A 12,963-nucleotide genomic window follows, 5' to 3' on the forward strand; every position below is an offset into this window, starting at 1 on the left:
CACAAGGTTAACTTTATACTTGAATCCTCCCTATCCCATTGCTGCTAAAATCTATTTCTTGCTGATGGTTAACTCACAAATGCAAAAATTACACATTCACATATGCCAGCTACACACAGCTGCATAGATCTTGCTGCTGATCCAACCATCTGCAAAATGCAGCAGCCAGGTAATGAAGAAATCCATAGCACTCTCAGGAAATAATACTTCATTTGCCAAGTACTGCCTGCAACTTAAAAGAGGCATCCATTCTTTGGGATTCTTATCTACAGCACTGGATTCAATTTGGGACCCTAAACGGACAGGCCAACCAGTTTTAGTATTTCTGAGTTTCATCAAGAGCCTGATGCAAACCAGACTGGTTTTGATTCATATACCAAAACAGTCAGGCTAGAAGAAACAATTTCACTGATAGTTATCCACAATAAAACAGCGGGCAGCAAGAAAGGTGCAAACCTTAAAAAACACCCAAAACAAAACAGAAATCCACATCAGACAGACTTCTGTTGTGTACACGCAGTCCAATATATAGAAAATATGTGATTGGGGTTTTCTGACACTTTGAAATATATGTAACTAGATATACTAAGAATGTAGAGAACACTAAATTTAGAATTCAGAGTACTCAGCACTGATTTACTGGGCCCTTATCAAAACATTCATTTCCTCAGCAAAAAAAGAAACAGACCAAAGCTGTGCAGTTTTGAAGAGGAAAAAAAAAAGAAAAGATGAAGAAAATATATTGGGTACTTACAAATGATGAGCTGTTACGAGATAAGGGATGATACAGATGATGTCTTCATCTCTTAAACTACATTCATCTATTGGAAACCAGCTCTCTGTAAACTAAAAATAGGCAAGACAACATTTAATGAGAAAAGAACAGGATTCTGTGTACTGTAAGTATAATTTTTTCAAACCATCCCAAACCCAAAGCTTTGGGAAAATCAGTCTTGAAAAATAATGAGATACAATAAAACTATGGTTTAAATGCGCTAGATTATTATGATCTGCCTGACACTATCTATGTAGAATTACGAAGACATATTGTCCAAAATGCTTGTTGATTTACAACCATTAATTCATCTTTTATTTAAACAAATAATTGCCCCTGAAGTGTTTATTTCTAATCAAAGGCTATTTGGGATATTTAAAAATAAAATAAATAGCACCCACTTAACAATGTGTGCTCAGTAGGCTCTCATCCTCCAAAATACACACACCAGTTACCTTACCTTCTTTACAGTCCATGCTATCGCAACGTGGGTCTATAGTTACAACATGGCATGTCAACTTCCACTGCTGATACACAACCTCTGCTTCTGAAACCATCAGCACATGACAGTACAGTGTAAGTGTTTAAAACAAAAGGGAAGAAAGTGTCATCTGTCTAGGGGGCAAACAGAACCATTTAACTTGGAATTTGATTGGGATTAAGTACTGGGGTTTACAACCCAGCTTTTATTGCATTCCCTTGGTATCTTGATGGTTACCATCTTTTAGCTGTGCAATGGACGATAATGCTTGATTGGGTAGCATGAGAGGGGTTCTACAGAATGATTAAGCCTGTTTTTTTGTTTGTTTTTTCTTAATAAGAAAGATCAAGCCTTCTTCTCCAAAAATACACATTTGGTATAGTTAAGAGGACAGCAGTTTCGGGGTAGAGGTAGCTATGCTGGTTGCAGCAACTATAGCATTTAGAAGCTGCTCACACTACGTCCATTCAGGATGTCCCCCCCTTTCAAGGCATTACCAAGCAGCTAGCTACAGGCAGTCCTCTGGGTGTCTGACATACTGCCTACAGTAAAATGAGTTGATTATTGTAACTTACAGAGACCCAACACATTGGAAGGATCTCAAGCTGGTCACTTAGGGTATCCATACAGCCTGACACCATGGTAGCCCAACAAAGACTATGACAGGATGCACTAATGCTCTTAAACACAGCACAAGGCATTGCTGCTAGAATACATAATGATTTTATGGTTAACAAAGATTGTTTTATGACAGAATAAATTGTGCTTTCTTTCCTTGGTTATAAAAGAGGATGTGAGAATTCCTGGGTTGCTCCAAAAATGTAAAGCAGGATCAGCAGTAAAGGATGTTGAAGCAGCAGCATTTCCCTGAGAAGCAGCCAACTTAGAAGTGGAATATGGATTAGTGTCATCAGGAGCAGCAGCAAGAGCTGCACAGGCACTCTGATGGGGCACTTCCCTCGCACATCATTCTGCAGCTGTACAGCTGAGCCACTCTGAAAATCACAGCTGAAAAATTTTGTCCAGAACTATCAAGCAGATTTGCACCTTCTCTACACTCTGCATTTTACAGCTTACTGAATAAAGATGAATGAATATCTTATGCAGCAGGTGTAATTTTGATCTCTGGCAAAGGATAAAGTAGCTCCACTACTGCAAACAGTAATGGTATGAGCTAGAGTTTGATGTGCCACACAGTATCGTTGCAGGAGTCTGTAATCTCTGGTTGGATGAGGAAATAAAAAGCTCTTTTTAAACAATTCAGTCAAGCTCTTCCTCAAATTCTGCTTTATTTGTGAAAAATGTAGCTGGGAACACATTTTGATATGTCCAGCTGGAGACCAGTAACGAGTGGTGTCCCTCAGGGATCGGTGTTGGGACCAGCCTTGTTCAACATCTTCATCGCTGCCATGGACAGTGGGATTGAGTGCACCCTCAGCAAGTTTGCTGATGACACCAAGCTGTGTGGTTCGGTTGATACACTGGAGGGAAGGAATGCCATCCAGAGGGACCTCGACACGCTTGTGAGGTGGGCTGATGCCAACCTCATGAAGTTTAACCATGCCAAGTGCAAGGTCCTACACCTGGGTCGGAGCAATCCCAGGCACAGCTACAGGTTGGGCAGAGAAGAGATTCAGAGCAGCCCAAGGAGAAGGACTTGGGGGTGTTGGTCCATGAGAAAATGAACTTGAGCTGGCTTCAGTGTGCGCTCGCAGCCCAGAAAGCAACCGTATCCTGGGCTGCATCAAAAGGAGCGTGACCAGCAGGTCGAAGGAGGTGATCCTGCCCCTCTACTCTGCTCTTGTGAGACCTCACCTGGAGCATTGTGTGCAGTTCTGGTGTCCTCAACATGAAAAGGACATGGAACTGTTGGAACAAGTCCAGAGGAGGCCACGAGGATGATCAGGGGACTGGAGCACCTCCCGTATGAAGACAGGCTGAGAAAGTTGGGGCTGTTCAGCCTGGAGAAGAGAAGGCTGCGTGGAGACCTCATAGCAGCCTTCCAGTATCTGAAGGGGGCCTATAGGGATGCTGGGGAGGGACTCTTCATTAGGGACTGTAGTGATAGGACAAGGGGTAACGGGTTCAAACTTAAACAGGGGAGGTTCAGGTTAGACATAAGGAGGAAGTTCTTTACTGTAAGGGTGGTGAGGCACTGGAATGGGTTGCCAAGGAAGCTGTGAATGCTGCATCGCTGGCAGTGTTCAAGGCCAGGTTGGACAGAATCTCGGGTGAAATGGTTTAGTGTGAGATGTCCCTGCCCATGGCAGGGGGGTTGGAACTGGATGATCTTAAGGTCCTTTCCAACCCTAACTATTTTATGATTCTATGATTTTAGAGGGAGCAAGGTGAAGATGGTAACACCCTACTCTTACCTACTTGGAGCAGCCTCCCCTTGTTATTCTATATAACAAGGAAACACTCAATGAATTTCCTTCTTTAACATGTCATTTTGAGATCACCTAAATACTCTCAGTAACTGTAAACTAAAACAAAATAGACTGGAAATCAGTCTTCCACATTGATTCAGTGGCAGTAGTAATTTCAGTTTCAATCTTTAACTGGCTATAGCCAACAGACCTACAGGGAGCCTATCTACTTTCCTTAGTTGAAACTGGCTGTCAAGCTCACAAATTATGAAGGCATTCATTACTGCATGAAATACCATTTTTTCTTCAAGAAATACAGAAGACCAATCCATACTTATACTATAAAGTTTTCCAAGTGACAAAAGGTATTTAAATTTAAGTTGCACAAGTTCAATAAAGTGCTTTGTCAATCTTAAAACATTCTGAGTTACGGTTGGGCAAATTTGTATCACTTTACTAGGTTCAGTTAAAAACAAATATTCTGCAAGTCTGGGTTTACCTTCTCAGAGGTCTCCAGGCAGGCACCTGAAATTGCAAGTACCAAAAGTGATAGCACAGTTTGGAAAACATAAGCTTCTATTTCCAAAGCACAGAATGATACTATTCTTACTGACTTTCAGACACAAAAAAGCTTTATTTATTCACGTCATATTCAGAAACACATCTAGTTTCTTTGCTCTTGCCCGGATCGAGTTAGTTCTCACAGCCTCTTTATTTCTGTCATTTGAGTTTGCTCTTATATGTTATTAATATTCTAAAAAAGTTGAAGAATTCAAAATAATGAGTTTTCCAATACGACTATCTATAGTATTTACCATTATAACATTAGCTTCAAAAGACTTTCATGCTATGTAAGGACTCAGTAATTCTTTCTTTTACAGGCTTCTGAATATTGAAGACTTCCTTGTGTTCTCCTTCTTAAAGTGAAATGGCTCTGACCACAAAGAACAACACAGCTTTGCAAGATTTTAAGGTAAAGATAAAATATGAAATACCTCCTTATCCATAGACTCTTCTTTCAATGGCATAATATAATCCTGTATCTATTACTTCCTAGCACATCCTGAGAGTAGGAGCTCATAACTTCCAAAGCAGTTCTTAGACTACGGGCCAGTAGCCTCAAACTGCGACCATTGGCCCTTGCAAATAGTCAAACTGACCATACAGGCATAATAACTACACATTTAAATTAGTCAATTTGTTATTATAATTACCAGTGTAATCTGAATTCTGTCTGTAATAAAATTTAGAACTACCCCAAATATGCTTCTCGTAGTAGATTGCAATTTTTAACTTCCTGACACTTAGCAGATGTCATAGAAGGGTTACTGTGATCCTTATGTCTTTTAATATGCCCTAAAGATAAGATGAAAAAAAAACATGAACCACAGGCAACCTCATTATCCATTCTTTCTGTGTTGTTCATTTCCCAAGGACTGTTCTATAGGAGGGAAATTATCTATATTCTATGTATACTATAGCAGGACTGATCTATCTTCCATCTGCTGTGTTTCCCCCTCTCTAAACTGTACTCCCTCAAGAGTACAAGATGGCCACTTGTCCTCAAAGAGAAAAGTGTAATAAACATCTATATTTATACATTTCATCCCAAACTTTTAGAAAAATATACAAAATATCAACATAATTGTGATAGACTCTTAAAAATGAATGAGGCCTTAACAGTTCAAAATTTCAACAAATTCAGAGAAAAATCTCTTTTTATACCATCTTTTGGATATGTCATTTGCCATTTATATTTGATGGCCTTAAGGAAAAAAAAAGTTACAAAAAGGTATTAATGCAAGTAGATAATAAAGCTGCATTCTATAAATCTATAGCAGCTTACAGTAATCATTAAAGCATGCAAAACTCTTTCATCTATTCAAAAATATGCAGTGCACAGAATGCCTGCTAAGGTGCATGACAAGTCAGAGTTAAATATATATTAATAAATGAATTAGCTTCATAAATAATAGCCATAATGACATTTTAGGAGACAATAAGTCTGAGGATTGTCAGAAAATGGTTGATGTATGAGCTTCACGTCTCAGTGATTCTTCAAAATGAATAGGCTTTGCGAGATAGTTCAGACCCACGACCAGCCTATTTCCTTGAATAATTTACTTGTTGTCAATTTGTACAGCCACATTACACATGCAAATTGTGCTGCCTGTGCAAACACCACTTGGAGATGATAAAAACAAATTTACGAAGGCTATAGAGGAAGGATTTATTTCACTTTCTCGCCCAGGTCAAGCAATACATGTATCTGACGATTGTGTGTACCCAATTTTGTTGTAATTATATCAGCAAATTATTCTTTATAATCTTATTATTTTTAGCAGTCTCCTTGTGCTTGGGATAATTAGCTTTCTTCACTCAGTGTAAAAACAATTCAACTTGCCAGCTAGGCAGGGCACAGCTCCATTATCTGTTTTGGGTTTAAATTTATTCCCTATATTCTTGGACACTTTGTGTAAATTAAAAATTTCATAGTCCCTAATACTGTACACGCTGTTCATTCAGTGATGAATTAAGGTCCCTAAACCTCTACGTTTGCTATTAGATATCTCACCCACTTTATATGTTAATCTGTGCTAATGAATTCCACAACCCCTAGCCACAGCGAGATGACTAAAATTATTACCACTTACAGAGATATGCCTTTTTCATTTAAAGTTCAATTCAAATTGCTCCCATAAACAGTCTGCCACACAAAGATACCTCCTTTAAAGAAGAGTTACTTACCTGTAAGTAGAGTTCTCTGAAGGTAGCACTATCTTTGGATACACATTCCTCAGCCACATGACCTCTGGTTTGTGGCAGGGGGGGAGTGGATTCATCCCTTGATAGTTCAGACTTTTTTCTCAAGGCACTTCATTACCTCTGCGGCTCCTGTGCCTCAAGGGTTATTTATACCACAGCCTGTCAACACAACTGCCCCTTGCCTTCTAAGGTAGGGCCTGGACCAAGCTGAAGAGCAGAGAGGCTCTTTAGAGAGGTGGATTGGGTTGGGTGAACACCTACACAGCAGCTTTGTACTGAACGAGTCCCAGGTAAGAGTATTCTTCCCTCTCAAAACAGCTACCTATGAGCCTGTCATTCACGGCAAGAATAGCAAACCCGGAGAAACAAAAACACGCAGGAGGCAACAAAAAAGCTGGCATGGTACTATAGGTGTAGCACAACAACACTCCCCCGGATGTCAGCTTGCCCTTGGTGAAGCTACTTGCACTTCACAGACAGCCTGGACACACAACCAAAATCCCACCACTCTCAAAGGAAAAATTACTTATGTTTCCCCATACAGGAGAATGGCAGTACCCACTGCTGAGCAATTGTGTTTAAAACCAGTAGAGGGCATTGGTACACATAGAGACTAAATAGGTTCATTACAGCAGCGTGAAACATCAGCTGTTATTTATATATAAATGAAACAATAGCACATTTCAAATACGGTATGCAGTATCAAAACTTCAAAGTTAAATCAACACAAAATAAAGCTAAAAAGATCGAGATTCTTATGAGACTTTGCAATTACCTATTGTATTGCAGCACAAACACTAATTAATTTTACCTAATAACCATGAAAAGTTGAAACAGTGTTATTTCTTTCCCAAACTAAACGAAGGAGAGGTTAGATGACTTGCCCTAGCTCCATATCCAAGTGCCAAAGAAGGAACTCCTAGCTGCAAGGCTCACTATTGCGCTTCTAAATAGCACTGACTAGTACGAAAAAAAACTGAGAGGTTGAGAAAATGGCTTTTTGACTCTCTTGAAAAACAGGCAGATGGTATATCATTTACTGATATGGCAGAAAGGTCTATTGCTAGAGCAGAGGAAATGTACCCAAGAGCCCAATCTACCAGATGGACTTTGTGTTCATCACGACGAAATTGAGATTGATATGTTTGAATTACTGAAATTTGTCCTATGCTAGGTGAAGCCCTTCAGATAGGGGTGATGTCTACATTGCAATGAACCATATGGCTGCAGGTTCCCTAAAATATATCTCAAAGTAACAAATGTAGTTGTAGCAACATGGGGTAGGCTGGCAAGCACAAGCAGCTGAGTAAGTGCTATGGCACTTAATGAGAAGTGAACTTTCACTCCCTTGTTGCCCCACCATTGCTGGGATCCAAGCAAGTTAGGTTAAGGTTGGTATGGGTACACACAAAATTAGTCTATTTGTCATTTGCTGCTTGGATTGAAATAGTATCTAAGACATGTCACAGTCCTTCAGTGGCAATTTAAAAGTAGTTGGCTGAAACTTCTCTGTGCTCATTCCCCTCTTCCTTATCCATACCCGCAGTCTCACCACTCCTGAAGCAAAATCTGATCTGATTTTGAATCAGGTGCTAAAATGCTAAACTATTCAATGGTCATAATGAGAATTAATCCACACAATTTACACAACTGAAAGCTGTGGTGGTGTCATCACTTGACCGCACATCCTCAGTTGAGTAGAAGGTAACGTGTTATGAAGGCTGACCCTTTGAAAACTGGCCTGACAGTTTCAGCCTTCTAATGCAGCACCTGACAGTGTCTGTCAGTGCCCTCAACAGCCTAAGCAGGATCAAAACCTGAAGAGTTTATGCTTGCAGTAGACAAGGGTGATGAAAACTCTTTCTACCTGTGAGGTACTAAAGCTGTACTAAAATATCTTGCTCATTCCTCACAGGAAGCCTGTGGTAAGGATGACAACTGAGTGCAGACCTCCCAAGTTTCAATCAGGAATCTTGAACAAAAGGGCTTACTTCTTCCTTGAATATTAACTGTGTGCTAATACTTTAGAGGTGCCTGTTTTGAAACAGTAGACAAAGCAACTTTCTCATGTGCTGCTGATGCTTATAACCACAGACAGTTGTTTTCTGTATCTATGGACAGAAGTTTCATCAAATGCAAACCTCAGAGGAAAACTATATGATGCTATGACAATCCTTTCTGTAAAAGCTCAGGGCTTGATCCTACATTGCTCAGTTATGTAGTGAGCTCAAACAAGCAAATTTAGAAGCATCTGACCACACCTGCTTAGATCTTAGATCTTACCTGGAGGAAAAAACCCTCTGTAATCCTTTTAACTGACTTTAAAGGCTCACCTGATTATAATTATTTGAAAGGATTAATAAAAAGTATTTAAGTTAGCAACAAATGGGAAGTTTAGGAAAAAATAGAGGTTATTTTATTGTCTTTACATCTCTCTTAAAATCATATTTATTTTCCTTTCCAACACTATTTGATTGTATTAAAATATAATCATGCCAGAAAAATTTCTCATTGTGTTAGCAAAAATGAATACAAGGTAGATACTATACTAACACAATGACTGTAATCTGCTAATACAATACGGCCTCCCCATTATGTTTAAACAAGAATTCAGTTCTTGATGATTTTGACATATTTCCAAAATACTGTCTCAAAAGGATAAAATGCAGCATATTTCCATGTGTAAGAAGTACCTCATGTCCTCATTTACTCCTAAACAAAAAGAAACAACAAATAATGCATAATTTATGTTGTAGTAGACTCCATTTCTGTAGTAGGAAACTGCATATATTGTTTGGAAATAAGCATGCACATGATTATTTAAGATTAGCTAAATGGCTTCAAGCACACTGCTGAATGTGGTGGTGGTACAGAGTCTATCCTAAACAGTACCAGAAGTAAAAACTGCACCAAAAGCACAGCCTGGTTACCCAAATGAATACAAGATATCCCCTTCTAAAGCAAACTTGCTTAAGACTACCTCAGGATAGCATGAACTAGAAGTACCACAGTGCTATACACTAATACTGTTACTCTACAGTAACACAGAAAGACCAAACCACCAAAGCTGCTCTTTTCAATTCCTGAGAGCATATGCTTTGCTCTACAGGGATTCCCAAGTCAGGAGACTCATATTCCTATTGCTACCATACATCTGACAAGGCAAACTAACTGGGCCTCAAAGCAGTGTCTGTAAATATCCAACACCAGATAGTACAGATAGGCAATAGAGATATAATCACCTAGAACCTGAAAATTCAGAGAGATCCTGGAATCCAAATTAAACTTGATTTTACATCTAATTGCAATAGGTTTTCCTTCTAAATTTCAAGTATTTTTTAATAATAGCATCACAAATACCTAACCAGCAAATACAATGTTGCACTAGTTTGATGTTCCATCGGAATCTCAGAGGTATGACTCAATTCATTCACAGGAGTCATTGTTTGGCAGGCCTCCAGGACAGGAGCTCAAGCGATAAAGGAAGTTAGATCAGTTGACCAAAAGGAAATAAATCAGACTATTTGAATACTTGCTCAATGGGGAACAGAAAATTGGCATGAGAAGAATTTGACACTGAATCAAGTTTTGGAACAAAACTTTAGATGGACCACTCAGTAGATAAAGAACTGGCTGGATGGCTGCAGGCAAAGGGTTGTGGTCAAAGGCTCAATGTCCGGCTGGAGACCAGTAACGAGTGGTGTACCTCAGGGATCGGGGTTGGGACCAGTCTTGTTCAACATCTTCGTTGCTGCCATGGACAGTGGGATTGAGTGCGCCCTCAGCAAGTTTGCCGATGACACCAAGCTGTGTGGTTCGGTTGATACGCTGGAGGGAAGGAATGCCATCCAGAGGGACCTTGACACGCTTGTGAGGTGGGCTGATGCCAACCTCATGAAGTTTAACCATGCCAAGTGCAAGGTCCTACACCTGGGTCAGAGCAATCCCAGGCACAGCTACAGGTTGGGCAGAGAAGAGATTCAGAGCAGCCTTGCAGAGAAGGACTTGGGGGTGTTGGTCCATGAGAAAACGAACATGAGCTGGCTTCAGTGTGTGCTCGCAGCCCAGAAAGCAACCGTATCCTGGGCTGCATCAAAAGGAGCGTGACCAGCAGGTCAAAGGAGGTGATCCTGCCCCTCTACTCTGCTCTTGTGAGACCTCACCTGGAGTATTGTGTGCAGTTCTGGTGTCCTCAACATAAAAAAGGACATGGAACTGTTGGAACAAGTCCAGAGGAGGCCACGAGGATGATCAGGGGACTGGAGCACCTCCCGTATGAAGACAGGCTGAGGAAGTTGGGGCTGTTCAGCCTGCAGAAGAGAAGGCTGCGTGGAGACCTCAGAGCAGCCTTCCAGTATCTGAAGGGGGCCTATAAGTATGCTGGGGAGGGACCTTTCTTGAGGGACTGTAGTAATAGGACAAGGGGTAATGGATTTAAACTTAAACAGGGGAAGTTTAGGTTGGATATAAGGAGGAAGTTCTTTACTGTCAGGGTGGTGAGGCACTGGAATGGGTTGCCAAGGAAGCTGTGAATGCTCCATCCCTGGCAGTGTTCAAGGCCAAGTTGGACTGAGCCTTGGGTGGCATGGTTTGGTGTGAGGTGTCCCTGCCCATGGCAGGGGGGTTAGAACTTGATGATTGTAAGGTCCTTTCCAACCCTAATTATTCTATGATTCTAACAATAGCAGCCCTTCCAATTTGACGTAGGAGCATCAGTGCTGTTCACAAGGGTGTGCTACCTTCTTTCTTCCCCAGATAAAAAGACGCTACAAATCATTTCAACAAAAAGCAGTAATTAGCCAACAACCTCTTTTGTAGCAGTCACTGACCTTTTGAATCCAAATGCTTCTGGGTTGCTTAAAGCCAGGGAGAAGCTCTTTTCGCCTTTTTTCTCACAGAACCACCAGTGAGAAGTCAGAATTTGTTGCAGGAGAACCTGAGATTACCCTGAAATTTGGCTTTTTATATTACAAATGCAATGAATTTGTAATTGTAAAATAAAATGCAGGTGAACATCTGAGTACTTCGTGTGTGCTACCACTGCTCATGTGTGCCACAAATCGTCTTGTAGATACTAAATAAGAAGCACGTTTGGATACACATTCTGTCATGAAATTAAACTTGCCTTCTGAAAATGTATTCCTATCAAACATATGCTTTTACAGGTCACAAAAATGTCACATATCTTTCAATATTTGGAGCATTCTCAGATTTGCTCACATTAAGAAAATATGCAGCATAATGGTGTAACATCTTGCTAGAACAAATGGCAATGAGCATCTAATATCAATACATTTATCAATTGCCACCTATCTGTATATCAAATGCAATCAATTATTAAATGTAAACAAAAACAGACCTCTTAAAAATCGATTTACCAGATGAGAGGAGACTGTAGTTAGCAAGCCGAGTGTGAAATTTACATGTAGCTCATGAAGAAGTGATTACTTATGGAATTAATTGATTTTAGAAATGAATCTGAGGATGTTACATTATGGCATTAAAAGGAAATGAAGCTGAAGATCTATTTTATGTCCATGAGAAACATGCTTATTTTTTCCTTCCATGTACGGCCAACCCCAGAAGCTGTGGCCCACCAAGAAGTCCCTACTCAAAACCGTAATATTCCCCATTATCCATCTCTGTAACGCTTAAACTCTTGCCCCTTTCTTATTCCCCTCATGGCTGCACTGTTTGTCCACAGCTGGGTTGTGTCCTGATTTGGTGTCAGCAATTCCTTTGTCAGAAGTCTTGATACTGAGATTCAGTTTTCAACCTGCTGAATCATCACTCAAAAATGCATCTTCTCACAAATTATTTCCACCATGAGACCTCCCACGTTTCAGACATGCTTCAGTGTTCATCTATTGTCAGCCTTATCCCTTCATCATCTTGCAGTTTCTCTGTGCCTCCCTTCCTATTGATGCTTATAGGCAAGATGTTCTTGCTGAATCATATTCAGGCTGCTCCACAGTACTCGTTTTGTCTGCCTCATCTGTGAAAGCTGAAAGGAGAATGTGTAAGAGAATCCCCAAATAAGCAAGTCCTTTACTACACACTCTGCATTACTGTTCACCTTTGAAGCACCTTAGCACAGTGCTATCTGGCTCAGAATTCCTGACGAGTTTCTAAGAGCTTTCCCACATTCTTGGAGAACTTTAAGGAGAATGAAAACTCTTACGCTGGAGGACAACCTACAGCAAACCACCCCACAAGGTGTGCGACCAGTGTTTTTGAAGTTTTCTCTTTACCACATTAATCCAAGACACTAGTGGGTACTTTGAAAGGATTTTTCCACCCTTGCAGAGTAAGGCTGCTGACCCTAGCCACTTTGTCCCTGCGTAAACACTTAGGCATAGTACAAATTCCAAGGTTTACTTTTGGAACAGACACCATACTCCTTTATGGCAAGTTAAGACTGCAGTAAACCCGTCACCTGTCCTTCCAGAGCACTGCTTTTAATTCTGACAGAACCACCTCACAGGCGTTGGGCCATCGGAACCTTCGGCAGCCCTCCTGGGTGCCAGTAAGTTGCTGTTTCCCCAGAGCGACCCCACTGCGAGGGGTGGTGG

General features: G+C 40.6%; 2 long non-coding RNA genes across 2 annotated transcripts in view; both read right to left on the bottom strand.

The window, feature by feature from the left end:
* LOC133272416 (uncharacterized) overlaps window positions 1–869 on the bottom strand; it is a 37,262-nt gene extending 36,393 nt beyond the window's left edge. Inside the window, exon 1 of the long non-coding RNA XR_009744404.1 lies at window positions 755–869. This is a non-coding gene — a long non-coding RNA (uncharacterized LOC133272416). The remainder of the gene's footprint in view (window positions 1–754) is intronic.
* Window positions 870–11,918: 11,049 nt separating this feature from the next.
* On the bottom strand, window positions 11,919–12,904 carry LOC133272417 (uncharacterized). The gene is made up of 2 exons (XR_009744405.1): window positions 12,821–12,904; window positions 11,919–12,547 (listed from the first exon to the last, which is right to left on the bottom strand). It is a non-coding gene; the product is annotated as an uncharacterized LOC133272417 (long non-coding RNA).
* Window positions 12,905–12,963: the final 59 nt, after the last annotated feature.

Source organism: Pezoporus flaviventris, unplaced genomic scaffold (genome assembly GCF_033815535.1).
Source record: "Pezoporus flaviventris isolate CSIRO_AGI_PZ_B2104156 unplaced genomic scaffold, CSIRO_AGI_Pfla_v1 ptg000029l, whole genome shotgun sequence".
Lineage (NCBI taxonomy): Eukaryota > Metazoa > Chordata > Aves > Psittaciformes > Psittacidae > Pezoporus > Pezoporus flaviventris.